Source organism: Cervus elaphus, chromosome 20 (genome assembly GCF_910594005.1).
Source record: "Cervus elaphus chromosome 20, mCerEla1.1, whole genome shotgun sequence".
Classification (NCBI taxonomy): domain Eukaryota; kingdom Metazoa; phylum Chordata; class Mammalia; order Artiodactyla; family Cervidae; genus Cervus; species Cervus elaphus.
Genome location: NC_057834.1, coordinates 31,510,537 through 31,535,229, shown reverse-complemented (window position 1 = coordinate 31,535,229; position 24,693 = coordinate 31,510,537). Strand labels below are relative to the sequence as shown.

General features: G+C 66.8%; 13 non-coding genes across 13 annotated transcripts; 6 read left to right on the top strand and 7 right to left on the bottom strand.

Moving 5' to 3' along the window:
* Positions 1–112: 112 nt before the first annotated feature.
* On the bottom strand, positions 113–184 carry TRNAD-GUC. Its single transcript has one exon. It is a non-coding gene; the product is annotated as a tRNA-Asp (tRNA).
* Positions 185–697: 513 nt separating this feature from the next.
* TRNAL-CAG lies at positions 698–780 on the top strand. Its single transcript has one exon. It is a non-coding gene; the product is annotated as a tRNA-Leu (tRNA).
* A 1,449-nt stretch (positions 781–2,229) lies between these two features.
* Positions 2,230–2,300, top strand: TRNAG-GCC. The gene has a single exon. It is a non-coding gene; the product is annotated as a tRNA-Gly (tRNA).
* Positions 2,301–8,126: 5,826 nt separating this feature from the next.
* TRNAE-CUC lies at positions 8,127–8,198 on the bottom strand. The gene has a single exon. It is a non-coding gene; the product is annotated as a tRNA-Glu (tRNA).
* Positions 8,199–8,506: 308 nt separating this feature from the next.
* On the bottom strand, positions 8,507–8,578 carry TRNAG-UCC. The gene has a single exon. It is a non-coding gene; the product is annotated as a tRNA-Gly (tRNA).
* A 712-nt stretch (positions 8,579–9,290) lies between these two features.
* On the bottom strand, positions 9,291–9,362 carry TRNAD-GUC. Its single transcript has one exon. It is a non-coding gene; the product is annotated as a tRNA-Asp (tRNA).
* Positions 9,363–9,875: 513 nt separating this feature from the next.
* TRNAL-CAG lies at positions 9,876–9,958 on the top strand. Its single transcript has one exon. It is a non-coding gene; the product is annotated as a tRNA-Leu (tRNA).
* A 1,446-nt stretch (positions 9,959–11,404) lies between these two features.
* TRNAG-GCC lies at positions 11,405–11,475 on the top strand. The gene has a single exon. It is a non-coding gene; the product is annotated as a tRNA-Gly (tRNA).
* Positions 11,476–17,367: 5,892 nt separating this feature from the next.
* On the bottom strand, positions 17,368–17,439 carry TRNAE-CUC. Its single transcript has one exon. It is a non-coding gene; the product is annotated as a tRNA-Glu (tRNA).
* Positions 17,440–17,755: 316 nt separating this feature from the next.
* TRNAG-UCC lies at positions 17,756–17,827 on the bottom strand. Its single transcript has one exon. It is a non-coding gene; the product is annotated as a tRNA-Gly (tRNA).
* Positions 17,828–18,539: 712 nt separating this feature from the next.
* On the bottom strand, positions 18,540–18,611 carry TRNAD-GUC. Its single transcript has one exon. It is a non-coding gene; the product is annotated as a tRNA-Asp (tRNA).
* A 513-nt stretch (positions 18,612–19,124) lies between these two features.
* TRNAL-CAG lies at positions 19,125–19,207 on the top strand. The gene has a single exon. It is a non-coding gene; the product is annotated as a tRNA-Leu (tRNA).
* A 1,449-nt stretch (positions 19,208–20,656) lies between these two features.
* TRNAG-GCC lies at positions 20,657–20,727 on the top strand. Its single transcript has one exon. It is a non-coding gene; the product is annotated as a tRNA-Gly (tRNA).
* The last annotated feature ends 3,966 nt before the right edge of the window (positions 20,728–24,693 follow it).

Here is a 24,693-nt window from a genome sequence, read left to right as displayed (position 1 = left end):
GGTCGGCGGTGGCCAGGCGCCTGGTCCAAAGGCGGACGGAGGAGACGAAGGGCCCTTGGGGGCCAGGCGGCAGGACAGAGAGCCACCGCGGCCACCAAAAAGGCTGTGTTGCCTCCCCGTCGGGGAATCGAACCCCGGTCTCCCGCGTGACAGGCGGGGATACTCACCACTATACTAACGAGGACGGCGGCGACCGCCCTGCCGCCCGGCCCCTCTCGGGCTCTCGGGCTGCCTGCCCACGCCTCCCCCGTGCCCAGCACGGGCCCCGACCCGACCGCCCACCAAACCAACCGCCTCGGTCACAGAGGCGGCCCGCGACCCCGACACGGACCCGGACCCCCCGGGGCACTGGACACTCCTCGTGCGCGCCGCCTCTTGCCTCCAACGCGGCCATTCCGCCGGGAGAAGGGGGTCCGAGAAGGCAAGCGAGGCTGCGAGGACACGGTGGGCGCGCGCCGGCCCGCGTCTGGCGAGGAGGGGCGCGGGTGAGGAGGGGACGGCCCGCCAAGGGCCGGGCTGGGTCCGGGGCGCGACCGGCGGCGCAGCCAGGCGCCTCGGCCGGCCCCGTCGCTCACCCACGCCAGACGGCCGCCTGCCTGCCTGGCGCGGCGCACCGCGCGGCCCGCCACGGGCGCCGGGGCTCGCGCCGCGTCGGGTCTCAGCCAGGCGAGCGGCCACGCGCCCGCCCAGGCCCGCCGTCAGGATGGCCGAGCGGTCTAAGGCGCTGCGTTCAGGTCGCAGTCTCCCCTGGAGGCGTGGGTTCGAATCCCACTCCTGACAAGCCAGCCTTTTGGCCCGCCGGACAAACGCACCCGTCCTCCCCGCGCCACAGCCTTTCTCCACACACGCCCGCCCCCCGCCACCAGGAACCTTCAGTCCTTCTCAGCGCAGCTTTCCTCCCCAGGTGTCTGCGGCTGCAGCTGCTGCTTTTCCGGCCTCCCCGCCTGCGCCTCGCGCACCCTCGCCCACCCTCCCACTCGCAAGGCCCCACCCCGCCCCACCCCCGTCGGCGCCGACGCACGCGGCCCCGCGCCGGGTGGCGAGCCCTCCTCGCTTCGCGGGCGCCGCGACTTCTGCCTGCTGAACGGCCAACTCGCTCTCGCAGCCTTGCTTCCACGTCCGCCCCCGGCCGCTCCCCCTCCGGCCGGCACCCTGTCGTCCGCGCCCGCGCCGCCGGCCCGCCTGCGCCACCCAGCCACACCCAGGCGGCCGAGCCCCCCCCCCCCCCCCCTTGCCCGCCAGGGGGCTGCTGCGTGCCCTCCACGCTTCTCCGCCTTGCGGCCTCGGCCGGGCCACACCTGCCTGCCTCCCGCCCGGGACGCGCGCCACGCACCCTTGCTGCGGGCCGGCGAACACCGGCCTTCCGTGCACGAACCCGTCCCGGGAAGGGCGCTCGGCTGGGGTGGGAGCGGAAGCCCTGCGTGCCCGTCCAGCCCAGCCACAGGCGCCCAGCCCGCGCCCCGGCCCTCGGCGCCACCGCGCCCGTTCCCGGGGGGAGGGGGGGGAAGCCGCCGCCCGGGCCGGAGCCAAGCGCGGCCTGGCGTGCTCCCTGCCTCAGCCGGCAGTCCCCGAGCCAGGAGCCGCTCTGCCCAAGGGCCCCTCCTCACCACCACCACCACCCACCCTGTCAGAGCGGAGCGCCCGCGAGCGCCGTCGGCCAGAGCGCAGGAGCCAGGCTCACAACGCCTTTGGGTCCTGGGGCCTGAGCGCCGCTCGGGGCGGCGGCGGGGGCGCCCCGGGGAGTCGCGCTCCCGCGCTCGCGAGCACCCAGCACAGGCCGAGCCCGGGGTCCCGGCCCCCGCCCGCAATGGCACGCTCCATCCCGCCCCTGCCGGAAAGCCAGCCCGCCAGAGGGGTTTTGGGTCGGGACCCGGCAGGTCGCTGAGAGGAACGTCGGCGCGCGGCCGCGGCGACCACGCAGCGCCTGCCCACGCAGACGGCGTCGGCTCCTGGCCCCCTCGGGCGACACCGACAGCGTCGCGGCGGCCGTGGTCGGCGCAGAAGGCGCGGGACCGGCCGAGTGGGCCGGCGGCCCGCCGCCCCGGGGTCCCTCCGAGAGCGCCGCGCCCTGGGGTCCTGCACGTGCCCGGACCCTGGCTTTGAGGTCGGCCGCCCGTCGTCTCCTGCTCGGATGGAGCAGACAGATGCCCACTGGGCGAGCGGTGAGCAGTGACGGGCGGGTGTTGGCCAGCGCCTCTGGGGCGGCGTCGGGCGGCGGCGGCCACCGGTGCATGGGTGGTTCAGTGGTAGAATTCTCGCCTGCCACGCGGGAGGCCCGGGTTCGATTCCCGGCCCATGCAACCCCAGCGTCCCCTTTTGGTCCCGCACTGCAGTCCCAGAGCCGAGCTAGGTCTGCCCGCTCCAAGGCGCTCAAGGGAGCGCTCCTGCAACCGCTGGCTGCTACCTGCCGCCCGCTGCCTCTCCCACGCAGCTGCCCACGACCCCTCCCGCCCCCACACACGGCCCTGCTGCCAAGCCGCTGTGGCCCCAAGCCCTGCGGGCTCAGCCGCCCGTGTGCCCAGACACCTCCCTTGTGGTTGCTGGCTTCCTCACGCGGACCCAGCCGGTGGCTCACGGATTGCGCTGGAAGGCACACCCCACCTCTGGCAGCCGCCGGCCCCACCTCTTCACCTTTCCCAACGTCTGTCTCCAAGCTCCCTGGCTCACTCTCGCCACACTCCGAGAATCAATCACCCTCCGTTTGCACAGCCAGGAGCAAGGAAGTTGCCACATCTGGCAAGGATACCTCCCTTTTCCCTGGAGGGTCCCTGGAGCATCAGCTTGCAGGAGGAGTTCCTCAGAAGTCCACACGCTCCCGGCCCTGGGCCCAGATCGGTTTCCAACAGCAACGCCCTCACCACCTCACACACCACCCCCTCCCCTGAAACCCTCTTGCCCGCCTCACCTCAGCATCAGCCCTGCTCCGCCAGTAACACCACCTCAGCCTGCACCCTCACCATCCCCCTGCTCCCCCAAACGCACCCATCCCACCCACCCCCACCCCTGCTCCCCACCTCCCCCATCTCCACTGCCCCCCTCCCGCCCACGCGCGCGCCCGGTTCCTCCATGAGCCATCCCAAATCCTACTCTTGTCAAGGAACCCGCCTCTGCCTTTGTCCCACTGGCCCGTCTCCCCCCAACCCCAACCCCAACCCTTGGGCTCTTCCTTTTTCTGCTTCTTCCAACGCCAGTAGACCTGATTTCCTTTCCCGGGTTAGTCTCAGGTGCACGGCACAGTGATTCAGTCCCCTGTTCTTTTCCAGGTGATTTTCCAGTGTAGGTTGAGGCGAGATACGAATACAGATCTCATGCTACGGAGGAAAGCTTTGTTGCTTATCTCCTGTAGGTATACTAGTTGCTCTCTCTTGATCCGCCTCCAACTTCGTCCGTCCGCTGCCTTTCCCCTTGGGTAGCCCTATGGACGTTTTCTATGTCTGAAGGTCGTTTTCCCTTTTGCACATAGATTCATTTGCATTCGTTGGCAGAGTCCACAGAGCTTTGTCCCTCTGCACCCGACTCACCTCACTCAGTGGACCCTTCTGTGGGTCCGTCCAGCGTCGCGGCCCGTGGCGATGGCCGCTCCTCCTTGACGGCTGCGTCATATTCCACGGTACACATATACCTCTTCTTCTCGTGCCGGCCACGTGCCGCCGGGCACTTGGGCGTCCCCCATGTCTCGGCTCTGGCACAGAGGGCTGCGATGACCCTGGGGGATGCCTGCATCTCCTCCCAGCAGGGGTGATGTCTTTTCCCGATGGGTACCCGGGATTGGGTTTGCTGGATCACAGCGTAAGCTCTTCTTTTTCCTATTGCTGGACTGATCCTCGACTGATTGACTTCCAGGGAGCAGTAGATGTTGTTCTGGAAGTGTAGCTGGTCTACACCCTGCTGTCCGTTTCCGCTGGACAGCGTCGTGAGTCCGTCCTGTGTGTGTAGGATGATGTTTTCAGATCGCTTTCCATTACAGGGGGTGACAGGCGATTGCATCCTATTCCCTGTGGTATCCGGTGTGTCTTTGCTGGTCGTCTCCTTTCTACTCAGCACGAGTACGGTATATCCGTTGAGCCCGGCTCTTCATTCATCCCTCCGTCCCTGACTTTGCCCTTGGGAAGCCCGAAGCGGCTTTCCTGTGTCTCGGGGGCTGTCGCTGCTTGGCACAGGGATGAATTTGTACACCACTTTCGATTCCACCCATCTGTGACCTTGTCTGTTCGACTCCCCTCACCAAGGGTCATATTCTGCAGCTCCGGCCGCTGTTGCTGCCAGTGACACTATGTGACTCTTGTGGACGGCTCAGTGACATCCTGTTCTCTCCGTGTCTCTGACAGCGCATCTTCGTGGGTGAGCCGCTGGGGATGGGCACTAGGGGTTTCTCCCCGTCTTGGCTACGGCAAACGGTGCTGCCACGACCGTGGGGTTTGCATGTGCCTTTCTGAATGAAGAGTTGAGCCTTTCACGGATATGGACCCCGCTCGCCTGTCTCCCGCTTACTCAGTTACCTATGGTATTCAGTGTCCTTTTGAAAGCTTACTCCAAAGTCATAGCAGCGGTTGTTGTGGAAGTAGAGTGGATTTCCAACATTGGGCTCCTTTCCGATGGACTGCAACGTGATTCTGTTTCCCAGGTACAGATTTCAGATTTCATGTATGTTTTCAGACTCTTTTCCACTTGAGGTTATTACAGGGTACTGACTCTTATTGCCTGTGTTGAACTGGACAACCTTGGTGCGTCTCCCATCATAGGCGGTCCTGCGTATCTGTTCGTTGCAGCTCCAGAGTCATCCCTCCACCGCTGCCCTTCCGCCTGCCTTACACCAAGGCGGTTTTCTGCGTGAGCCGGTCTCTCTTCGGCAAATAGGTTCGTTTTGTATTCTTTTACACGTTCCACATGCTTTTGTCCAACTCGGTCTGACATTCTTCACCAAGTCTAAGAGTCTCTAGGTCCATCATTGCTTGTGACAAATGGCAATCCTTTCCTTTTCTCTTTAGGACCGAGTGATCGTTCCTTGGGACATCTATGCCACATCTTCTTGGGCCCGCCGTTCGAGGACGGGCACTGGGGTTTCTTCCGTGTCGTGGCTATGGCAAATAGTGCTGCAGTGTGCACGGCGAGTATGGACCTTTAGACCTCTCCGAGGTTTGTTCTCTGCGGGTGTGCACCCAGGACGGGGTGTGCTCGGTCAGATGGGAGCTCTCTTTGGTCCTCATGAAACCCCAGGCATCCCCGCTGCCAACCACCACCCACCATCCCACCCTGAGCCCCCAGCAATGGCACACCCGAGACTGGACATCTGGTCCTGGTGAGTGGGGACTTGGGTCTCTGGGGCGGGACGGTGGGCCCACCCTGTTCCGACCGGGTCTGGCCCCCGTCTGGCACTCCGTTTCTGTGGCTCGCTTGCCAGCGTCCTAGCCAGCGCCCGGAGCCCCAGCCCACCGCCGAGCCTGAGCAACCTGCCGCACCGCGCGCCAGCCCGCCCACACGGCGTGCTCTCCCACCACCTCCCTCACGCCACAGCCCCCTCAGGGTCACCGCCTGCCCTCTGCCTCTCCCGCCAGACCCCAGGCTCGGCCCCATCTACCCGCCACCGTCCCCCTGCAGCCCCGGGCCATCCCTCACACGCCCTGCCCTGCCCTGGCGTTCACCAGTGCGGGCCTGCCTCCAGCTCCGCAGACCCACCCCTGCCACCCGCCCACCCCGACCGCAGACCTGTCCCAGCCTCACACGGGTGCCTGGCACGGCGTCGCCACCGCCTCCATGCTTCTGCAGAGGCCCTGCTCGAGTGGCCGGCCCATCTTTCGGCCAGGTCCCCGCGAGTCCCATGCCTCCCCCTTCCCGCCGGCCCTCCACGCAGACACCACGCCCAAGCACCCCTGGGCCTGCCTCCCCGCACCCTGCTCGCTGCCGCCCCCTCTCCCTGCGATGGCTCTGCCCCGGTCCCTGATCCTCGTGGGGCACCCACCAGCCATGGCCCCAGGCAGCTTCGTCCCGCACTCTCACCCACGCACGCTGACGCCCACGGCCCCGGCAGGGGCGTCGAGGAAACCTCCTGCGGCGACGGCTAGCACGCGTCAGGCCACAGGTTCTCCTTTTGCCCAGGGGACTCAGCTTTGTCCCGTCGCCCCCGAGCGTGCCGCCCTCGCCGCAGGATGGTGCCCTTCGTCGGCCGTCCACTCCCCCACCCCACCCCCCAAAGGACACAGTCCTTCAACAGTCGTGAAACCCTTTGGGGTTACAGACGGGCTCAAGATTGGGCTAAGGGGAGATTGTGGGTGGCGATGACCCCCGGCGAGAGTTCCTGGGGACGACGATGACAGTCTGTGGAGAGGGATGGAGTTGATCCTGGACAGACAGATTGGAGAGAATGGCAAAGTAGGAGATGTCATATCTAGGGCAGGGGTGCGTGGAACAGGGCGCTGTGTGTGTGTGTGTGTGTGTGTGTGTCTGCGTGTCTGCGTGTGCACCCAGGTGCCCCCCTTTGGTTCGTTGTCGGGGAGGGACATCTGGGAAACCTTGCCTCACTCCGGTAGGATTGAGAGCTGTGCTCAGGCAAGGGAAACACCATGTTGGTCGGCGTGTCCACCCTGGCCGGCATCACTGCCTGGGGCGCATCTGCCACCTCCCGGCTGGTTGGCTGGGTTTTCCCGGCCGGCCCGCCCCGCCGGGATCTGTGTGCTCCCTCACTTCCCCCGCGCGGTGCTGTGACTCGCAGCACAGGCCCACATTCGTCTTCACCCCTTTGCCTCGGGGAGAGCGAAGAAGAAGTCAAGAGCCTCTTGATGAAAGTGAAAGAGGAAAATGACAAAGTTGGCTTCAAACTCAACATTCAGAAAACTAAGCTCGTGGCATCCGGTCCCATCACTTCATGGCAAACAGATGGGGAAACAATGGACACCGGGAGAGACGTCACTGAGGTGGGGGGGGCTCCCCCAAATCACTGCAGCCGGTGGCCGCGGCCATGAAATTAAAAGACGTCCGCCTCTTGGGAGAAAAGCTCTGACCAAGCTAGACAGTATGTCGAAAAGCAGAGACATGACTCTGCCACGAGGGTCCATCTCGTGAAAGCCACGGTCTGTCCAGCAGTCACGGACAGATGTGAGAGTTGGAGCATAAAGAAAGCTGAGCGCTGAAGAATCGATGCTTTTGAACTGCGGTGTTGGAGAAGACTCTTGAGAGTCCCTTGGACTGCCAGGAGATCCAACCAGTCAATCCTAGAGGAAATCAGTCCTGAATATTCATGGGAAGCCCTGAGGCTGAAGCTGACACTTCATTCAGTCCTCTGGCCACCTGACGCAAAGGACTGACTCCCTGGGAAAGACCTCGACGGAAGGCAGGAGGAGACGGGGACGACACGCCACGCCAGAAGGTGAGATGGTTGGATGGCATCGCCGACTCGCTGGACCTGAGTTTGAGCAAGCTGCGGGAGTTGGTGATGGCCAGGGAAGCCTGGGCTGCTGCAGCGACTGAACCCATCGATACCGACGCCTCCCGGGCGCCGTGGTCCGCCTCCCAGAGCCCACTCAGGACCAGCACCCTCTTGGAGTCACCAGCGGCGCACGGGAGTCACAGCCAGCCCGGGACCTGGCACTCAATGGCCCAGCCGCCCAGAGAGGTGGCTGGCACGCGGGGCATGGGGAGGCAGGCGTGTCCGTGGCCACTGGCCCCACTCCCAGAGGCAGATCCCCCTCGCTCGTCTTCGGCTGTGGCCACCGCCGCGGCCGCTGCCGGCCCGCGCTGGCGACCACCACAGCCCACGCCCCGACCCCTACCCCCACCCGCCCTGTCCGGCCCCACCTCCTCCCCACCACCACTGACAGCAGGAGAACCAGCACAAGCCCAGGAGCATCGCGGCCGCCACCAGGGGCAGCAGACGCCGCCCCTCAGGAGGGAGGGGGCGGGGGCTGGGGCTGGGAGGCCTCAGGCGGGTCGTGGTGGAAGCGGCGCGAGGTGGCCACTGCGGCCAAAAGGTTTGCCCCGGGGCACGGCGGGGCTGGCCTGAATCGTGCTTGGGCTGGAGGTGCAGGGTCCCGGGGCCTCTGTGGCAGCGCTGAGCAAGCGTAGGCTAAAAGGGTGGTGGGGTCGCCGGCGAGGAGATCGGCAGGTGGCGGGCGAAGGGGAAGAAGAAAGGCTTCCCTGACCGGGAATCGAACCCGGGCCGCGGCGGTGAGAGCGCCGAATCCTAACCACTAGACCACCAGGGAGCGTCGGGGTTCGGCCCTCGCCTGCTCCTGCCGAACCCAGCGCCTCCGGGCCGCCCGCCCGCCCGCGCCACCGTGGTGCCCACACTCGGCCTTGGCAAGGCAAGTCCAGCCGCCCGCCGGCCCTGTCTGTCCGCCTGCCCTGGCGGGCCGTCTTGCTCTCAGCAGCCTCAAAACACTGCGCGCGCCACCGGCTTCTCGCACACACGCCAAAAGCCGCGCGCCAGCTGCCTGGCTCCCTGCTCCCAGCTCTCTCTGCCCCGAACGCCCCTGCCGGGAGGGCGGCGGAGCTCAGCAAAAGGTCGGCCCGCTGCGTTGGCCGGGAATCGAACCCGGGTCAACTGCTTGGAAGGCAGCTATGCTCACCACTATACCACCAACGCTGCTCAGCCCGGGCCGCCGCCAGACGCCGGCCCCGGGCTCGCCCCAGCACACTCTCGCCGCCGCCGCCGCCGCATCCCTGCCCCGACGCCCCGTCAGCGGGAGGCTCTGCGCCGCCGCCGGCGCCACCAGCAGCCCACCAGCAACCCCATCCGCGCCAGCTCTACGCAGCGGCCGGGGTCCACCGGCCCCACCGCCCCGGGGCGGCGCTCCCGCGGCCTTGCGGCCCCCCGGCCGTTCGCTCCCCGCCGCGGCCCGCGAACGCCTCCGCCCTCACCCCCGGGGGGCAACGCGGGGCACGCGGCTTCCAGCAGCCAGCTGGCCAAAGCCCTTCTCCACCGTGCGCTGGGCGAGGCCACTTCCCACGACGACAGGGGGACACGGGAGCCAGCCGCCTGCAGGCGTCACGGCGCTCTGCCGCGCCGCGCCGGTCGCGAGCCTAGGAGCCCACTGAGGCAGCCCCTGTGGGCGGGCGGGCCGCAAGATCCGGCTATTGTCGGGCAAGGCCGTGGGGGTGGCCAAGGAGGCCGTCGCTCCGCCGTGGCGACCGAGCGCCCGGCGACGACAGAGGGCTCAGGCTGGAGGGCTGCACCGGTAGAGGCGGTCGGCGGTGGCCAGGCGCCTGGTCCAAAGGCGGACGGAGGAGACGAAGGGCCCTTGGGGGCCAGGCGGCAGGACAGAGAGCCACCGCGGCCACCAAAAAGGCTGTGTTGCCTCCCCGTCGGGGAATCGAACCCCGGTCTCCCGCGTGACAGGCGGGGATACTCACCACTATACTAACGAGGACGGCGGCGACCGCCCTGCCGCCCGGCCCCTCTCGGGCTCTCGGGCTGCCTGCCCACGCCTCCCCCGTGCCCAGCACGGGCCCCGACCCGACCGCCCACCAAACCAACCGCCTCGGTCACAGAGGCGGCCCGCGACCCCGACACGGACCCGGACCCCCCGGGGCACTGGACACTCCTCGTGCGCGCCGCCTCTTGCCTCCAACGCGGCCATTCCGCCGGGAGAAGGGGGTCCGAGAAGGCAAGCGAGGCTGCGAGGACACGGTGGGCGCGCGCCGGCCCGCGTCTGGCGAGGAGGGGCGCGGGTGAGGAGGGGACGGCCCGCCAAGGGCCGGGCTGGGTCCGGGGCGCGACCGGCGGCGCAGCCAGGCGCCTCGGCCGGCCCCGTCGCTCACCCACGCCAGACGGCCGCCTGCCTGCCTGGCGCGGCGCACCGCGCGGCCCGCCACGGGCGCCGGGGCTCGCGCCGCGTCGGGTCTCAGCCAGGCGAGCGGCCACGCGCCCGCCCAGGCCCGCCGTCAGGATGGCCGAGCGGTCTAAGGCGCTGCGTTCAGGTCGCAGTCTCCCCTGGAGGCGTGGGTTCGAATCCCACTCCTGACAAGCCAGCCTTTTGGCCCGCCGGACAAACGCACCCGTCCTCCCCGCGCCACAGCCTTTCTCCACACACGCCCGCCCCCCGCCACCAGGAACCTTCAGTCCTTCTCAGCGCAGCTTTCCTCCCCAGGTGTCTGCGGCTGCAGCTGCTGCTTTTCCGGCCTCCCCGCCTGCGCCTCGCGCACCCTCGCCCACCCTCCCACTCGCAAGGCCCCACCCCGCCCCACCCCCGTCGGCGCCGACGCACGCGGCCCCGCGCCGGGTGGCGAGCCCTCCTCGCTTCGCGGGCGCCGCGACTTCTGCCTGCTGAACGGCCAACTCGCTCTCGCAGCCTTGCTTCCACGTCCGCCCCCGGCCGCTCCCCCTCCGGCCGGCACCCTGTCGTCCGCGCCCGCGCCGCCGGCCCGCCTGCGCCACCCAGCCACACCCAGGCGGCCGAGCCCCCCCCCCCGCCTTGCCCGCCAGGGGGCTGCTGCGTGCCCTCCACGCTTCTCCGCCTTGCGGCCTCGGCCGGGCCACACCTGCCTGCCTCCCGCCCGGGACGCGCGCCACGCACCCTTGCTGCGGGCCGGCGAACACCGGCCTTCCGTGCACGAACCCGTCCCGGGAAGGGCGCTCGGCTGGGGTGGGAGCGGAAGCCCTGCGTGCCCGTCCAGCCCAGCCACAGGCGCCCAGCCCGCGCCCCGGCCCTCGGCGCCACCGCGCCCGTTCCCGGGGGGAGGGGGGGGAAGCCGCCGCCCGGGCCGGAGCCAAGCGCGGCCTGGCGTGCTCCCTGCCTCAGCCGGCAGTCCCCGAGCCAGGAGCCGCTCTGCCCAAGGGCCCCTCCTCACCACCACCACCACCCACCCTGTCAGAGCGGAGCGCCCGCGAGCGCCGTCGGCCAGAGCGCAGGAGCCAGGCTCACAACGCCTTTGGGTCCTGGGGCCTGAGCGCCGCTCGGGGCGGCGGCGGGGGCGCCCCGGGGAGTCGCGCTCCCGCGCTCGCGAGCACCCAGCACAGGCCGAGCCCGGGGTCCCGGCCCCCGCCCGCAATGGCACGCTCCATCCCGCCCCTGCCGGAAAGCCAGCCCGCCAGAGGGGTTTTGGGTCGGGACCCGGCAGGTCGCTGAGAGGAACGTCGGCGCGCGGCCGCGGCGACCACGCAGCGCCTGCCCACGCAGACGGCGTCGGCTCCTGGCCCCCTCGGGCGACACCGACAGCGTCGCGGCGGCCGTGGTCGGCGCAGAAGGCGCGGGACCGGCCGAGTGGGCCGGCGGCCCGCCGCCCCGGGGTCCCTCCGAGAGCGCCGCGCCCTGGGGTCCTGCACGTGCCCGGACCCTGGCTTTGAGGTCGGCCGCCCGTCGTCTCCTGCTCGGATGGAGCAGACAGATGCCCACTGGGCGAGCGGTGAGCAGTGACGGGCGGGTGTTGGCCAGCGCCTCTGGGGCGGCGTCGGGCGGCGGCGGCCACCGGTGCATGGGTGGTTCAGTGGTAGAATTCTCGCCTGCCACGCGGGAGGCCCGGGTTCGATTCCCGGCCCATGCAACCCCAGCGTCCCCTTTTGGTCCCGCACTGCAGTCCCAGAGCCGAGCTAGGTCTGCCCGCTCCAAGGCGCTCAAGGGAGCGCTCCTGCAACCGCTGGCTGCTACCTGCCGCCCGCTGCCTCTCCCACGCAGCTGCCCACGACCCCTCCCGCCCCCACACACGGCCCTGCTGCCAAGCCGCTGTGGCCCCAAGCCCTGCGGGCTCAGCCGCCCGTGTGCCCAGACACCTCCCTTGTGGTTGCTGGCTTCCTCACGCGGACCCAGCCGGTGGCTCACGGATTGCGCTGGAAGGCACACCCCACCTCTGGCAGCCGCCGGCCCCACCTCTTCACCTTTCCCAACGTCTGTCTCCAAGCTCCCTGGCTCACTCTCGCCACACTCCGAGAATCAATCACCCTCCGTTTGCACAGCCAGGAGCAAGGAAGTTGCCACATCTGGCAAGGATACCTCCCTTTTCCCTGGAGGGTCCCTGGAGCATCAGCTTGCAGGAGGAGTTCCTCAGAAGTCCACACGCTCCCGGCCCTGGGCCCAGATCGGTTTCCAACAGCAACGCCCTCACCACCTCACACACCACCCCCTCCCCTGAAACCCTCTTGCCCGCCTCACCTCAGCATCAGCCCTGCTCCGCCAGTAACACCACCTCAGCCTGCACCCTCACCATCCCCCTGCTCCCCCAAACGCACCCATCCCACCCACCCCCACCCCTGCTCCCCACCTCCCCCATCTCCACTGCCCCCCTCCCGCCCACGCGCGCGCCCGGTTCCTCCATGAGCCATCCCAAATCCTACTCTTGTCAAGGAACCCGCCTCTGCCTTTGTCCCACTGGCCCGTCTCCCCCCAACCCCAACCCCAACCCCAACCCTTGGGCTCTTCCTTTTTCTGCTTCTTCCAACGCCAGTAGACCTGATTTCCTTTCCCGGGTTAGTCTCAGGTGCACGGCACAGTGATTCAGTCCCCTGTTCTTTTCCAGGTGATTTTCCAGCGTAGGTTGAGGCGAGATACGAATACAGATCTCATGCTACGGAGGAAAGCTTTGTTGCTTATCTCCTGTAGGTATACTAGCTCCTCTCTCTTGATCCGCCTCCAACTTCGTCCGTCCGCTGCCTTTCCCCTTGGGTAGCCCTATGGACGTTTTCTATGTCTGAAGGTCGTTTTCCCTTTTGCACATAGATTCATTTGCATTCGTTGGCAGAGTCCACAGAGCTTTGTCCCTCTGCACCCGACTCACTTCACTCAGTGGACCCTTCTGTGGGTCCGTCCAGCGTCGCGGCCCGTGGCGATGGCCGCTCCTCCTTGACGGCTGCGTCATATTCCACGGTACACATATACCTCTTCTTCTCGTGCCGGCCACGTGCCGCCGGGCACTTGGGCGTTCCCCATGTCTCGGCTCTGGCACAGAGGGCTGCGATGACCCTGGGGGATGCCTGCATCTCCTCCCAGCAGGGGTGATGTCTTTTCCCGATGGGTACCCGGGATTGGGTTTGCTGGATCACAGCGTAAGCTCTTCTTTTTCCTATTGCTGGACTGATCCTCGACTGATTGACTTCCAGGGAGCAGTAGATGTTGTTCTGGAAGTGTAGCTGGTCTACACCCTGCTGTCCGTTTCCGCTGGACAGCGTCGTGATTCCGTCCTGTGTGTGTAGGATGATGTTTTCAGATCGCTTTCCATTACAGGGGGTGACAGGCGATTGCATCCTATTCCCTGTGGTATCCGGTGTGTCTTTGCTGGTCGTCTCCTTTCTACTCAGCACGAGTACGGTATATCCGTTGAGCCCGGCTCTTCATTCATCCCTCCGTCCCTGACTTTGCCCTTGGGAAGCCCGAAGCGGCTTTCCTGTGTCTCGGGGGCTGTCGCTGCTTGGCACAGGGATGAATTTGTACACCACTTTCGATTCCACCCATCTGTGACCTTGTCTGTTCGACTCCCCTCACCAAGGGTCATATTCTGCAGCTCCGGCCGCTGTTGCTGCCAGTGACACTATGTGACTCTTGTGGACGGCTCAGTGACATCCTGTTCTCTCCGTGTCTCTGACAGCGCATCTTCGTGGGTGAGCCGCTGGGGATGGGCACTAGGGGTTTCTCCCCGTCTTGGCTACGGCAAACGGTGCTGCCACGACCGTGGGGTTTGCATGTGCCTTTCTGAATGAAGAGTTGAGCCTTTCACGGATATGGACCCCGCTCGCCTGTCTCCCGCTTACTCAGTTACCTATGGTATTCAGTGTCCTTTTGAAAGCTTACTCCAAAGTCATAGTAGCGGTTGTTGTGGAAGTAGAGTGGATTTCCAACATTGGGCTCCTTTCCGATGGACTGCAACGTGATTCTGTTTCCCAGGTACAGATTTCAGATTTCATGTATGTTTTCAGACTCTTTTCCACTTGAGGTTATTACAGGGTACTGACTCTTATTGCCTGTGTTGAACTGGACAACCTTGGTGCGTCTCCCATCATAGGCGGTCCTGCGTATCTGTTCGTTGCAGCTCCAGAGTCATCCCTCCACCGCTGCCCTTCCGCCTGCCTTACACCAAGGCGGTTTTCTGCGTGAGCCGGTCTCTCTTCGGCAAATAGGTTCGTTTTGTATTCTTTTACACGTTCCACATGCTTTTGTCCAACTCGGTCTGACATTCTTCACCAAGTCTAAGAGTCTCTAGGTCCATCATTGCTTGTGACAAATGGCAATCCTTTCCTTTTCTCTTTAGGACCGAGTGATCGTTCCTTGGGACATCTATGCCACATCTTCTTGGGCCCGCCGTTCGAGGACGGGCACTGGGGTTTCTTCCGTGTCGTGGCTATGGCAAATAGTGCTGCAGTGTGCACGGCGAGTATGGACCTTTAGACCTCTCCGAGGTTTGTTCTCTGCGGGTGTGCACCCAGGACGGGGTGTGCTCGGTCAGATGGGAGCTCTCTTTGGTCCTCATGAAACCCCAGGCATCCCCGCTGCCAACCACCACCCACCATCCCACCCTGAGCCCCCAGCAATGGCACACCCGAGACTGGACATCTGGTCCTGGTGAGTGGGGACTTGGGTCTCTGGGGCGGGACGGTGGGCCCACCCTGTTCCGACCGGGTCTGGCCCCCGTCTGGCACTCTGTTTCTGTGGCTCGCTTGCCAGCGTCCTAGCCAGCGCCCGGAGCCCCAGCCCACCGCCGAGCCTGAGCAACCTGCGGCACCGCGCGCCAGGGTGGCACGCACGCTCACCCGCCAGCCCGCCCACACGGCGTGCTCTCCCACCACCTCCCTCACGCCACAGCCCCTCAGGGTCATCGCCTGCCCTCTGCCTCTCCCGCCAGACCCCAGGCTCGGCCCCATCTACTCGCCACTGTCCCCCTGCAGCCCCGGGCCATCCCTCACATGCCCTGCCCTGCCCTGGCGTTCACCAGTGCGGGCCTGCCTCCAGCTCCGCAGACCCACCCCTGCCACCCGCCCACCCCGACCGCAGACCTGTCCCAGCCTCACACGGGTGCCTGGCACGGCGTCGCCACCGCCTCCATGCTTCTGCAGAGGCCCTGCTCGAGTGGCCGGCCCATCTTTCGGCCAGGTCCCCGCGAGTCCCATGCCTCCCCCTTCCCGCCGGCCCTCCACGCAGACGCCACGCCCAAGCACCCCTGGGCCTGCCTCCCCGCACCCTGCTCGCTGCCGCCCCCTCTCCCTGCGATGGCTCTGCCCCGGTCCCTGATCCTCGTGGGGCACCCACCAGCCATGGCCCCAGGCAGCTTCGTCCCGCACTCTCACCCACGCACGCTGACGCCCACGGCCCCGGCAGGGGCGTCGAGGAAACCTCCTGCGGCGATGGCTAGCACGCGTCAGGCCACAGGTTCTCCTTTTGCCCAGGGGACTCAGCTTTGTCCCGTCGCCCCCGAGCGTGCCGCCCTCGCCGCAGGATGGTGCCCTTCGTCGGCCGTCCACTCCCCCACCCCACCCCCCAAAGGACACAGTCCTTCAACAGTCGTGAAACCCTTTGGGGGTTACAGACGGGCTCAAGATTGGGCTAAGGGGAGATTGTGGGTGGCGATGACCCCCGGCGAGAGTTCCTGGGGACGACGATGACAGTCTGTGGAGAGGGATGGAGTTGATCCTGGACAGACAGATTGGAGAGAATGGCAAAGTAGGAGATGTCATATCTAGGGCAGGGGTGCGTGGAACAGGGCGCTGTGTGTGTGTGTGTGTGTGTGTGTGTGTGTGTGTGTGTGTCTGCGTGTCTGCGTGTCTGCGTGTGCACCCAGGTGCCCCCCTTTGGTTCGTTGTCGGGGAGGGACATCTGGGAAACCTTGCCTCACTCCGGTAGGATTGAGAGCTGTGGTCAGGCAAGGGAAACACCATGTTGGTCGGCGTGTCCACCCTGGCCGGCATCACTGCCTGGGGCGCATCTGCCACCTCCCGGCTGGTTGGCTGCGTTTTCCCGGCCGGCCCGCCCCGCCGGGATCTGTGTGCTCCCTCACTTCCCCCCGCGCGGTGCTGTGACTCGCAGCACAGGCCCACATTCGTCTTCACCCCTTTGCCTCGGGGAGAGCGAAGAAGAACTCAAGAGCCTCTTGATGGAAGTGAAAGAGGAAAATGACAAAGTTGGCTTCAAACTCAACATTCAGAAAACTAAGCTCGTGGCATCCGGTCCCATCACTTCATGGCAAACAGATGGGGAAACAATGGACACCGGGAGAGACGTCACTGAGGTGGGGGGGGGGGCTCCCCCAAATCACTGCAGCCGGTGGCCGCGGCCATGAAATTAAAAGACGTCCGCCTCTTGGGAGAAAAGCTCTGACCAAGCTAGACAGTATGTCGAAAAGCAGAGACATGACTCTGCCACGAGGGTCCATCTCGTGAAAGCCACGGTCTGTCCAGCAGTCACGGACAGATGTGAGAGTTGGAGCATAAAGAAAGCTGAGCGCTGAAGAATCGATGCTTTTGAACTGCGGTGTTGGAGAAGACTCTTGAGAGTCCCTTGGACTGCCAGGAGATCCAACCAGTCAATCCTAGAGGAAATCAGTCCTGAATATTCATGGGAAGCCCTGAGGCTGAAGCTGACACTTCATTCAGTCCTCTGGCCACCTGACGCAAAGGACTGACTCCCTGGAAAAGACCTCGACGGAAGGCAGGAGGAGACGGGGACGACACGCCACGCCAGAAGGTGAGATGGTTGGATGGCATCGCCGACTCGCTGGACCTGAGTTTGAGCAAGCTGCGGGAGTTGGTGATGGCCAGGGAAGCCTGGGCTGCTGCAGCGCACTGAGCGACTGAACCCATCGATACCGATGCCTCCCGGGCGCCGTGGTCCGCCTCCCAGAGCCCACTCAGGACCAGCACCCTCTTGGAGTCACCAGCGGCGCACGGGAGTCACAGCCAGCCCGGGACCTGGCACTCAATGGCCCAGCCGCCCAGAGAGGTGGCTGGCACGCGGGGCATGGGGAGGCAGGCGTGTCCGTGGCCACTGGCCCCACTCCCAGAGGCAGATCCCCCTCGCTCGTCTTCGGCTGTGGCCACCGCCGCGGCCGCTGCCGGCCCGCGCTGGCGACCACCACAGCCCACGCCCCGACCCCTACCCCCACCCGCCCTGTCCGACCCCACCTCCTCCCCACCACCACTGACAGCAGGAGAACCAGCACAAGCCCAGGAGCATGGCGGCCGCCACCAGGGGCAGCAGCCGCCGCCCCTCAGGAGGGAGGGGGCGGGGGCTGGGGCTGGGAGGCCTCAGGCGGGTCGTGGTGGAAGCGGCGCGAGGTGGCCACTGCGGCCAAAAGGTTTGCCCCGGGGCACGGCGGGGCTGGCCTGAATCGTGCTTGGGCTGGAGGTGCAGGGTCCCGGGGCCTCTGTGGCAGCGCTGAGCAAGCGTAGGCTAAAAGGGTGGTGGGGTCGCCGGCGAGGAGATCGGCAGGTGGCGGGCGGAGGGGAAGAAGAAAGGCTTCCCTGACCGGGAATCGAACCCGGGCCGCGGCGGTGAGAGCGCCGAATCCTAACCACTAGACCACCAGGGAGCGTCGGGGTTCGGCCCTCGCCTGCTCCTGCCGAACCCAGCGCCTCCGGGCCGCCCGCCCGCCCGCCCGCCCGCGCCACCGTGGTGCCCACACTCGGCCTTGGCAAGGCAAGTCCAGCCGCCCGCCGGCCCTGTCAGTCCGCCTGCCCTGGCGGGCCGTCTTGCTCTCAGCAGCCTCAAAACACTGCGCGCGCCACCGGCTTCTCGCACACACGCCAAAAGCCGCGCGCCAGCTGCCTGGCTCCCTGCTCCCAGCTCTCTCTGCCCCGAACGCCCCAGCCGGGAGGGCGGCGGAGCTCAGCAAAAGGTCGGCCCGCTGCGTTGGCCGGGAATCGAACCCGGGTCAACTGCTTGGAAGGCAGCTATGCTCACCACTATACCACCAACGCTGCTCAGCCCGGGCCGCCGCCAGACGCCGGCCCCGGGCTCGCCCCAGCACACTCTCGCCGCCGCCGCCGCCGCATCCCTGCCCCGACGCCCCGTCAGCGGGAGGCTCTGCGCCGCCGCCGGCGCCACCAGCAGCCCACCAGCAACCCCATCCGCGCCAGCTCTACGCAGCGGCCGGGGTCCACCGGCCCCACCGCCCCGGGGCGGCGCTCCCGCGGCCTTGCGGCCCCCCGGCCGTTCGCTCCCCGCCGCGGCCCGCGAACGCCTCCGCCCTCACCCCCGGGGGGCAACGCGGGGCACGCGGCTTCCAGCAGCCAGCTGGCCAAAGCCCTTCTCCACCGTGCGCTGGGCGAGGCCACTTCCCACGACGACAGGGGGACACGGGAGCCAGCCGCCTGCAGGCGTCACGGCGCTCTGCCGCGCCGCGCCGGTCGCGAGCCTAGGAGCCCACTGAGGCAGCCCCTGTGGGCGGGCGGGCCGCAAGATCCGGCTATTGTCGGGCAAGGCCGTGGGGGTGGCCAAGGAGGCCGTCGCTCCGCCGTGGCGACCGAGCGCCCGGCGACGACAGAGGGCTCAGGCTGGAGGGCTGCACCGGTAGAGGCGGTCGGCGGTGGCCAGGCGCCTGGTCCAAAGGCGGACGGAGGAGACGAAGGGCCCTTGGGGGCCAGGCGGCAGGACAGAGAGCCACCGCGGCCACCAAAAAGGCTGTGTTGCCTCCCCGTCGGGGAATCGAACCCCGGTCTCCCGCGTGACAGGCGGGGATACTCACCACTATACTAACGAGGACGGCGGCGACCGCCCTGCCGCCCGGCCCCTCTCGGGCTCTCGGGCTGCCTGCCCACGCCTCCCCCGTGCCCAGCACGGGCCCCGACCCGACCGCCCACCAAACCAACCGCCTCGGTCACAGAGGCGGCCCGCGACCCCGACACGGACCCGGACCCCCCGGGGCACTGGACACTCCTCGTGCGCGCCGCCTCTTGCCTCCAACGCGGCCATTCCGCCGGGAGAAGGGGGTCCGAGAAGGCAAGCGAGGCTGCGAGGACACGGTGGGCGCGCGCCGGCCCGCGTCTGGCGAGGAGGGGCGCGGGTGAGGAGGGGACGGCCCGCCAAGGGCCGGGCTGGGTCCGGGGCGCGACCGGCGGCGCAGCCAGGCGCCTCGGCCGGCCCCGTCGCTCACCCACGCCAGACGGCCGCCTGCCTGCCTGGCGCGGCGCACCGCGCGGCCCGCCACGGGCGCCGGGGCTCGCGCCGCGTCGGGTCTCAGCCAGGCGAGCGGCCACGCGCCCGCCCAGGCCCGCCGTCAGGATGGCCGAGCGGTCTAAGGCGCTGCGTTCAGGTCGCAGTCTCCCCTGGAGGCGTGGGTTCGAATCCCACTCCTGACAAGCCAGCCTTTTGGCCCGCCGGACAAACGCACCCGTCCTCCCCGCGCCACAGCCTTTCTCCACACACGCCCGCCCCCCGCCACCAGGAACCTTCAGTCCTTCTCAGCGCAGCTTTCCTCCCCAGGTGTCTGCGGCTGCAGCTGCTGCTTTTCCGGCCTCCCCGCCTGCGCCTCGCGCACCCTCGCCCACCCTCCCACTCGCAAGGCCCCACCCCGCCCCACCCCCGTCGGCGCCGACGCACGCGGCCCCGCGCCGGGTGGCGAGCCCTCCTCGCTTCGCGGGCGCCGCGACTTCTGCCTGCTGAACGGCCAAGTCGCTCTCGCAGCCTTGCTTCCACGTCCGCCCCCGGCCGCTCCCCCTCCGGCCGGCACCCTGTCGTCCGCGCCCGCGCCGCCGGCCCGCCTGCGCCCCCCAGCCACCCCCGGGCGGCCGGGCCCCCCCCCCCCCCGCCTTGCCCGCCAGGGGGCTGCTGCGTGCCCTCCACGCTTCTCCGCCTTGCGGCCTCGGCCGGGCCACACCTGCCTGCCTCCCGCCCGGGACGCGCGCCACGCACCCTTGCTGCGGGCCGGCGAACACCGGCCTTCCGTGCACGAACCCGTCCCGGGAAGGGCGCTCGGCTGGGGTGGGAGCGGAAGCCCTGCGTGCCCGTCCAGCCCAGCCACAGGCGCCCAGCCCGCGCCCCGGCCCTCGGCGCCACCGCGCCCGTTCCCGGGGGGAGGGGGGGGAAGCCGCCGCCCGGGCCGGAGCCAAGCGCGGCCTGGCGTGCTCCCTGCCTCAGCCGGCAGTCCCCGAGCCAGGAGCCGCTCTGCCCAAGGGCCCCTCCTCACCACCACCACCACCCACCCTGTCAGAGCGGAGCGCCCGCGAGCGCCGTCGGCCAGAGCGCAGGAGCCAGGCTCACAACGCCTTTGGGTCCTGGGGCCTGAGCGCCGCTCGGGGCGGCGGCGGGGGCGCCCCGGGGAGTCGCGCTCCCGCGCTCGCGAGCACCCAGCACAGGCCGAGCCCGGGGTCCCGGCCCCCGCCCGCAATGGCACGCTCCATCCCGCCCCTGCCGGAAAGCCAGCCCGCCAGAGGGGTTTTGGGTCGGGACCCGGCAGGTCGCTGAGAGGAACGTCGGCGCGCGGCCGCGGCGACCACGCAGCGCCTGCCCACGCAGACGGCGTCGGCTCCTGGCCCCCTCGGGCGACACCGACAGCGTCGCGGCGGCCGTGGTCGGCGCAGAAGGCGCGGGACCGGCCGAGTGGGCCGGCGGCCCGCCGCCCCGGGGTCCCTCCGAGAGCGCCGCGCCCTGGGGTCCTGCACGTGCCCGGACCCTGGCTTTGAGGTCGGCCGCCCGTCGTCTCCTGCTCGGATGGAGCAGACAGATGCCCACTGGGCGAGCGGTGAGCAGTGACGGGCGGGTGTTGGCCAGCGCCTCTGGGGCGGCGTCGGGCGGCGGCGGCCACCGGTGCATGGGTGGTTCAGTGGTAGAATTCTCGCCTGCCACGCGGGAGGCCCGGGTTCGATTCCCGGCCCATGCAACCCCAGCGTCCCCTTTTGGTCCCGCACTGCAGTCCCAGAGCCGAGCTAGGTCTGCCCGCTCCAAGGCGCTCAAGGGAGCGCTCCTGCAACCGCTGGCTGCTACCTGCCGCCCGCTGCCTCTCCCACGCAGCTGCCCACGACCCCTCCCGCCCCCACACACGGCCCTGCTGCCAAGCCGCTGTGGCCCCAAGCCCTGCGGGCTCAGCCGCCCGTGTGCCCAGACACCTCCCTTGTGGTTGCTGGCTTCCTCACGCGGACCCAGCCGGTGGCTCACGGATTGCGCTGGAAGGCACACCCCACCTCTGGCAGCCGCCGGCCCCACCTCTTCACCTTTCCCAACGTCTGTCTCCAAGCTCCCTGGCTCACTCTCGCCACACTCCGAGAATCAATCACCCTCCGTTTGCACAGCCAGGAGCAAGGAAGTTGCCACATCTGGCAAGGATACCTCCCTTTTCCCTGGAGGGTCCCTGGAGCATCAGCTTGCAGGAGGAGTTCCTCAGAAGTCCACACGCTCCCGGCCCTGGGCCCAGATCGGTTTCCAACAGCAACGCCCTCACCACCTCACACACCACCCCCTCCCCTGAAACCCTCTTGCCCGCCTCACCTCAGCATCAGCCCTGCTCCGCCAGTAACACCACCTCAGCCTGCACCCTCACCATCCCCCTGCTCCCCCAAACGCACCCATCCCACCCACCCCCACCCCTGCTCCCCACCTCCCCCATCTCCACTGCCCCCCTCCCGCCCACGCGCGCGCCCGGTTCCTCCATGAGCCATCCCAAATCCTACTCTTGTCAAGGAACCCGCCTCTGCCTTTGTCCCACTGGCCCGTCTCCCCCCAACCCCAACCCCAACCCTTGGGCTCTTCCTTTTTCTGCTTCTTCCAACGCCAGTAGAACTGATTTCCTTTCCCGGGTTAGTCTCAGGTGCACGGCACAGTGATTCAGTCCCCTGTTCTTTTCCAGGTGATTTTCCAGTGTAGGTTGAGGCGAGATACGAATACAGATCTCATGCTACGGAGGAAAGCTTTGTTGCTTATCTCCTGTAGGTATACTAGTTGCTCTCTCTTGATCCGCCTCCAACTTCGTCCGTCCGCTGCCTTTCCCCTTGGGTAGCCCTATGGACGTTTTCTATGTCTGAAGGTCGTTTTCCCTTTTGCACATAGATTCATTTGCATTCGTTGGCAGAGTCCACAGAGCTTTGTCCCTCTGCACCCGACTCACCTCACTCAGTGGACCCTTCTGTGGGTCCGTCCAGCGTCGCGGCCCGTGGCGATGGCCGCTCCTCCTTGACGGCTGCGTCATATTCCACGGTACACATATACCTCTTCTTCTCGTGCCGGCCACGTGCCGCCGGGCACTTGGGCGTCCCCCATGTCTCGGCTCTGGCACAGAGGGCTGCGATGACCCTGGGGGATGCCTGCATCTCCTCCCAGCAGGGGTGATGTCTTTTCCCGATGGGTACCCGGGATTGGGTTTGCTGGATCACAGCGTAAGCTCTTCTTTTTCCTATTGCTGGACTGATCCTCGACTGATTGACTTCCAGGGAGCAGTAGATGTTGTTCTGGAAGTGTAGCTGGTCTACACCCTGCTGTCCGTTTCCGCTGGACAGCGTCGTGATTCCGTCCTGTGTGTGTAGGATGATGTTTTCAGATCGCTTTCCATTACAGGGGGTGACAGGCGATTGCATCCTATTCCCTGTGGTATCCGGTGTGTCTTTGCTGGTCGTCTCCTTTCTACTCAGCACGAGTACGGTATATCCGTTGAGCCCGGCTCTTCATTCATCCCTCCGTCCCTGACTTTGCCCTTGGGAAGCCCGAAGCGGCTTTCCTGTGTCTCGGGGGCTGTCGCTGCTTGGCACAGGGATGAATTTGTACACCACTTTCGATTCCACCCATCTGTGACCTTGTCTGTTCGACTCCCCTCACCAAGGGTCATATTCTGCAGCTCCGGCCGCTGTTGCTGCCAGTGACACTATGTGACTCTTGTGGACGGCTCAGTGACATCCTGTTCTCTCCGTGTCTCTGACAGCGCATCTTCGTGGGTGAGCCGCTGGGGATGGGCACTAGGGGTTTCTCCCCGTCTTGGCTACGGCAAACGGTGCTGCCACGACCGTGGGGTTTGCATGTGCCTTTCTGAATGAAGAGTTGAGCCTTTCACGGATATGGACCCCGCTCGCCTGTCTCCCGCTTACTCAGTTACCTATGGTATTCAGTGTCCTTTTGAAAGCTTACTCCAAAGTCATAGCAGCGGTTGTTGTGGAAGTAGAGTGGATTTCCAACATTGGGCTCCTTTCCGATGGACTGCAACGTGATTCTGTTTCCCAGGTACAGATTTCAGATTTCATGTATGTTTTCAGACTCTTTTCCACTTGAGGTTATTACAGGGTACTGACTCTTATTGCCTGTGTTGAACTGGACAACCTTGGTGCGTCTCCCATCATAGGCGGTCCTGCGTATCTGTTCGTTGCAGCTCCAGAGTCATCCCTCCACCGCTGCCCTTCCGCCTGCCTTACACCAAGGCGGTTTTCTGCGTGAGCCGGTCTCTCTTCGGCAAATAGGTTCGTTTTGTATTCTTTTACACGTTCCACATGCTTTTGTCCAACTCGGTCTGACATTCTTCACCAAGTCTAAGAGTCTCTAGGTCCATCATTGCTTGTGACAAATGGCAATCCTTTCCTTTTCTCTTTAGGACCGAGTGATCGTTCCTTGGGACATCTATGCCACATCTTCTTGGGCCCGCCGTTCGAGGACGGGCACTGGGGTTTCTTCCGTGTCGTGGCTATGGCAAATAGTGCTGCAGTGTGCACGGCGAGTATGGACCTTTAGACCTCTCCGAGGTTTGTTCTCTGCGGGTGTGCACCCAGGACGGGGTGTGCTCGGTCAGATGGGAGCTCTCTTTGGTCCTCATGAAACCCCAGGCATCCCCGCTGCCAACCACCACCCACCATCCCACCCTGAGCCCCCAGCAATGGCACACCCGAGACTGGACATCTGGTCCTGGTGAGTGGGGACTTGGGTCTCTGGGGCGGGACGGTGGGCCCACCCTGTTCCGACCGGGTCTGGCCCCCGTCTGGCACTCCGTTTCTGTGGCTCGCTTGCCAGCGTCCTAGCCAGCGCCCGGAGCCCCAGCCCACCGCCGAGCCTGAGCAACCTGCCGCACCGCGCGCCAGCCCGCCCACACGGCGTGCTCTCCCACCACCTCCCTCACGCCACAGCCCCCTCAGGGTCACCGCCTGCCCTCTGCCTCTCCCGCCAGACCCCAGGCTCGGCCCCATCTACCCGCCACCGTCCCCCTGCAGCCCCGGGCCATCCCTCACACGCCCTGCCCTGCCCTGGCGTTCACCAGTGCGGGCCTGCCTCCAGCTCCGCAGACCCACCCCTGCCACCCGCCCACCCCGACCGCAGACCTGTCCCAGCCTCACACGGGTGCCTGGCACGGCGTCGCCACCGCCTCCATGCTTCTGCAGAGGCCCTGCTCGAGTGGCCGGCCCATCTTTCGGCCAGGTCCCCGCGAGTCCCATGCCTCCCCCTTCCCGCCGGCCCTCCACGCAGACACCACGCCCAAGCACCCCTGGGCCTGCCTCCCCGCACCCTGCTCGCTGCCGCCCCCTCTCCCTGCGATGGCTCTGCCCCGGTCCCTGATCCTCGTGGGGCACCCACCAGCCATGGCCCCAGGCAGCTTCGTCCCGCACTCTCACCCACGCACGCTGACGCCCACGGCCCCGGCAGGGGCGTCGAGGAAACCTCCTGCGGCGACGGCTAGCACGCGTCAGGCCACAGGTTCTCCTTTTGCCCAGGGGACTCAGCTTTGTCCCGTCGCCCCCGAGCGTGCCGCCCTCGCCGCAGGATGGTGCCCTTCGTCGGCCGTCCACTCCCCCACCCCACCCCCCAAAGGACACAGTCCTTCAACAGTCGTGAAACCCTTTGGGGTTACAGACGGGCTCAAGATTGGGCTAAGGGGAGATTG